The sequence below is a fragment of the Nelumbo lutea genome, chromosome 1, assembly GCF_056320005.1.
Source record: "Nelumbo lutea isolate HS-2025 chromosome 1, American lotus-T2T, whole genome shotgun sequence".
NCBI classification, from domain to species: domain Eukaryota; kingdom Viridiplantae; phylum Streptophyta; class Magnoliopsida; order Proteales; family Nelumbonaceae; genus Nelumbo; species Nelumbo lutea.
In genome coordinates this window covers 134,432,258-134,437,620 of record NC_142684.1, presented here as the reverse complement: position 1 = coordinate 134,437,620, position 5,363 = coordinate 134,432,258, and the positions used below count along the sequence as shown (strand labels likewise).

At 34.6% G+C, this 5,363-nt stretch overlaps 1 long non-coding RNA gene across 1 annotated transcript; it reads left to right on the top strand.

Annotated features, from left to right (window-relative positions):
* Positions 1-216: 216 nt before the first annotated feature.
* On the top strand, positions 217-4,849 carry LOC148877708 (uncharacterized). Its single transcript, XR_016098702.1, has 2 exons — positions 217-681; positions 4,385-4,849. It is a non-coding gene; the product is annotated as an uncharacterized LOC148877708 (long non-coding RNA).
* Positions 4,850-5,363: the final 514 nt, after the last annotated feature.

Here is a 5,363-nt window from a genome sequence, read left to right as displayed (position 1 = left end):
TTCCTAACCAATGTTTTCAAACCATCATTAACTTAGATGGTTGGATTATTTGGCCCAAAAATTATCTAGGTAATCGGTTTCGTTTCACTCATGGTTTCGTTGAAAAAGTTAGAAAACCGCTAAACCATTCGACCCAAGAAACGGTTCGCGAGTTACCAATTTTATTTTTGCTGGTTTAAAAAAATAAATAAAAACAAGAAAGGCCCCCATATCCTCGATCCCACCTCTTACAAAAGTTTAGGGTTAGAATGAAAGTCATTTTCGTTCTAAGCCTTCCCTTCTCTTAGCAGCCCTCACACCCGACTGATGCTTTGTGGCGGCCACGATCGACAATGACACACAGCGACCAACAACTATTCACAGAAACCGGTGACGGCGGTGAGTTTCATCTATGGTGGCCAGCGTAGATTTTGCAGCAAGTCTAGCAGTAACCTCTAAAGTGTTAGTCTACTCTATTTATCAACGACTTGTAGTGGTGGCCAACGATTTTGCAGCAGTGGACGGGGGTTTCTAACATGCTGCAACAGTAATAGTTGCATCAACACTTGGAGCTTGGAAGCGGCAGAAATAGTTGCAGCGGCAATCACCGACGACCAAGCCTGAGCCCATTGGCGGGGATTTTTGGGAGCTTAACACCATCACACCACCATTACCAACAGTGAAACTGGGAAGGACTTGAAGGTATAAAATGCTTACTTCTTTGAAATTTTTGTAAATTTAATTGATTCTATGGTTTTTTTGCTTAATTATTTGTTTAATTAATCTTGCTTAATTATTTTTTTTTTCTGAATATTTTGCTTAATTAGTTACATAGAGTCACATATTCACATTTGCTTAATTATTTTTTTTTCAATTCTTTGCTTATTTTCTATGTCAAACAATGATGATGATGATGCCAAAGAATGATAAAATCCCTTTTTTTGGATTTTTTTTTTGTATTTTCTGCAAACATGACTGAACACATATCACTAAAACATTCTACTTTCTCTTTTTATGTTTTTTTTTCTGTATTTGTTTGCAATTTTCTGTTTATATATATATATATATATATAGTTACAATTTTCTGTGTTTTTCTGTATTTTTTGGATTTTTTTGTATTTTCTGTACATGTATGAGTATGACTCAACACATCCTAATTTATGTTTATTTTTTTGTTTTTGTGTTTTTTCTGTATTTTTTAGAATTTTTGAGTTTTGCTTTTTTGTATTTTCTAGGTGTTATGTACTTTATTACTTTTGTATTTAAATAGTTTTATTTTTTTGTATTTTTGTGTTTTTTTATATTTTCTCTGTTCTGTACTTTATTATTTTTGTATTTAGATAGTTTTATTTTCTGTATATATATTTTTTAAATTTTGTATCATTTTTATTATTTATAGATATTTTTTATTTTTAATTGATTCATGATGTCACAGGTCGAACCGTTTGACCCAAACAGTTGAACCACCAAACCGGAAAATGGTCCCCTGTCCGGTTCTGTTTTTTAGTCATTTTTAAAACCTTGGTTTCACTCTTAACCCGGTCCTTGGCCAAAACTGCTGATTTGGTCAACGATTCATTGACCTAGGTGGTCAAACCATCTGCCCGTTTGATCCATTCAATGTTTTGGCCATTCTTTTATTTTAATTATTTTTTAATTGGAATCTACCATCCATTCGAACGGGACTATTGAACAATTAACTTAAAAACTGGTGGCCAAAACAGTTCTAATTTTGGATCGATCTTTACCCTTCTAATCCCTTTATCTTGCAATGGATCATTTCTTCTTCATCTATTATCAGTGCAATTAGGTAAAAAGCTAAAGTGAGCCTCGGTGAAGACGCATCATAACCACAATCAAAATCAATGGAAATTGTAAATTTGTAACTCATAATTTTTCTAATTCCACATAATGAAACTTATTATCTGGAGAGCCAAAGGAAGTTTAGAGACTGACGAAGTTTGGGCGATAAATCATGAAATGGATGATATCCCAAATCTAGAAATGGAACCCCCAGGTGTGCTTTCCCCCATGCACCCAATAACAAAAATGGAAAAATGACTAACCCCATCCAAAGGTGGGATATAACAACTCATGAAATTTGGGCACAGAATCCTTCCCACACTGACTCTATTCCTGCTAAAACAAATCTAAAATCTCCAATTCGATGACTAACCCCATCCAAAGTATAGTAAAGGATAAGGACGATAAAGTAGTTTTACAATAAGGGCAATGTTCAAAGTATCAGAATTGCATTATGTGTAACAAGGCAATTTAATTTAAGAGACGTGCACAAGTACACTTGGGAAACTCTAGGAAATTATGGAATGATTTCTAAGGTTTTGATGAATTCTTTATAGGCATTTCTAAATGTTGTGATTTGCATTTTAGCCTTAGGCATTGTTTATTTGCTTTAATTTGCAAATTTCATTCACGCTGATGTAAATGCATGGAAGTGCATTCTATATGAAAGAGAATGGAGGTAACATAAATGTTACTTAGCTTGTTTGGGAGTGAGGTAAGAAGCAAGACGATGCAGTCTCCATTTTAAATAAGAGAGAATTGACCTAGGAGGAAGGTGCATGGAGCAAATTTTGCATCAATTTTTGAAATGCAAAATTTTGTACAAATTTTATGTTGGGTAGGAGTGTAAATCATATCGTAGTTTCAAACAAATAAATGTAAAATTAAACCGAGTGCAAAATTTGTAGATTTACTTGGCTTTTCGTCTCAACTCTCTTTCTCCCAGTTTAAGCCAATAGAAAGCAAAGTTAATTTGATGATCAATTGCAATATATCAGTGTCTTCATCTGATTGGACCGTCAGACTCGAAAAACTGAGAATCGGTTATCTGATTGGTTTTATTAACCTCAAAATCGCTTTTTGGTAAAAAATCATTGTTTTGATCAACAAACAGTTGATTCAGGCGGTCAAACTATCGAACCATCGACCTGGATAATGATTCTTGGCTTTTCTTTTTTTGTCAGAATGGGTCATCCATTCGAACAGTTTGACCCAGTTTTAAAAACCTTGTTCTTAATATAAATTTGACCAGAAAAATAGGCCATGATCAAAACCTTTAATTGATCTTTCTCTATTGAAATTAATTAGGACTTAAAAAACTCAAAAAAAGAAAAAAAAAAAAGAAATTTCTTTTGAGAATTATTTTCAAACCATTTTCATAATCCATGAGAATCAAGAAATTAATCCATTCGACTCTAAAGCCACTAAAACAACCTTTACCATGATCACAAATAAAGAGTCAAAGAGCAGAAAATAGAATTAGGGGTTAGGACAAGCTACACTACTGTCAGTTGATCATCGATATGATGCCATTCTGTGGTCCGAGTGGTTGTGCCCATATTGTCAATGATTCAACGTCCTTAACGCATCTAGCGGTCCAAATTTGCCTTCATGGTCATTTTCTGACATCTAAATAAGAATGGCCAATAACTTAAAGCTAGCCTATTTAGCTATAAGTCATATAATTATGGAATAGAGCTCAACATGATGGTAGCAATTTTACTTGGATCAAGGCACTATCGGAGGAATGCAACATGGTCCGGGTTAGGTCGGGTTAGGAGGTTGGATTGATTGAAGTCATTCTTAACTCAACCTGAGCTATTGAACCCCAATCCGAAGTTTTTGTATTGGCCGGATTGGGTTGATGAGTTGTGATTAGAGTTAGGCTGGGTTGTACTTAAAAACATAAATACATATTTATAATATTTATAAATAATTAAAGTTAAGTGTAATTCATATTTTTCAACCTGAACTTCAACCCAACCTGACTCCACCCAACATTTTCAGGTTGAATGTTCTATCCAAGTTGCAGCAGCCCTACCCGGGTTATTCCAAACCAACCCTTTAAATGTTGGGTTTGGTTAGGTGCAAAAGTGAGAAATGGGATTAATTAATTAGCTAGTTTTAAGATAATTTTGCACTAAGACTATCACAGCATATGTACAGAGGTTTATTAAGACAGAATCCCAGGTTACAAAATTAAAGGCCGAGTCTTACGTGATTTAGGTACTGCTTGCTGTAGTAAGTGCATGGTAATTGGGCTGTACAATCATGCATGTCACCAAACCAAACCAATCCATCTTTTAAGCCTCTACAGAGAAGGTTCAGAAACATGGAATAAAGTAGAAAGGAAATAAGAAGATAGAAAGTAAACATGACAGAGGGGGTTTTGATTAATTTTCCAATCCTTAAAACAAGTAAAGTTGTGAACTAGCTCAACTTAACAAACATTGTAATTGATCATAAAAAAAGGAACTTCATTATTTGTCAGTTGGCATTTCCTAGTATCAGAATCGTCCATTCTTTGCCCCAATAATTGTTGGTTACGCCTGTAATTTGCAAATTCCAACGTTATTATCTCTAACTTGTCTTTGTATTGTAGGGCTTAGAGACATGCACTTTTGCTTCGATTGTACAACATTTATAGCATTTTAGCAAGACAAAGCCCTTTTATAGCTAGAGGACATTTTAGCTTTTTCACTTTATGCTTTTGGGCTCTAAAAAGAGGAGTTGGACTTTTCTATCTAGCTTTTGTATTGATGGCCTCCCCCACTCCATCACAGACCCCTAACCCTAAGTCTGTCTGTCTGTTGGTGCATGTTTTTACTCATTCTATGAATACTTTTCGTGCAATTAATGCACTTCTGCTTAATTTGCCTATTTATCAAGGCATGTACAATTGGCTTGCTCTTTTGTTTTTTTGTGTAACTTGGGGGCCATTTAATAGCAGCTGAAATGGCTGAATTGAACGACTTATTGCTCCCTCTTCTAGTGAATAAGTTATTACGGAGGCTGCCATCAAAGTTCCTTAAAATATTGGATAAAGCTGAAGTTGGCCGGATTGATCGCAATACCCTTGAATATATATATTCTTTTTTTTTTATTCATTAAAAGGTAATGCAATAAGGCATTAAGGCTCTGTTAGAAAACAGAAATGAATCAAAAAGTATAATTTGATCTTTTGGTAAGAGTTGCCTCAACATGAAGCCAAAACACTTTTAATTAATCCCCAAAATTGGGGATTTGTGCTTTCGGCTTTAAAAACACAAGTTCTGAAGCTTATCCTTGTGACTTATGAGAGGGGAAAAAAACAGAAGAAAATTTATCCAAACAGACCTAAATCCATCTACTTCAACCATTAAAATCTGAAAACCTAAGAGGATCGAGATGCCTCTGAAAGTAGAGAACATCAGCGCTCACAAACAATACACATAACTACACAAGGGGTGCCGAAGTAAGCCAATTCTCATCCCTCCCTCAACAGCCTCTCTATATTACTTGTATAATTAATTAGTGTTGTACAGTGGTTACATATATAGAAGAGATATAACAAAAGAATGAACTAAACCGGCCGGGTTTTA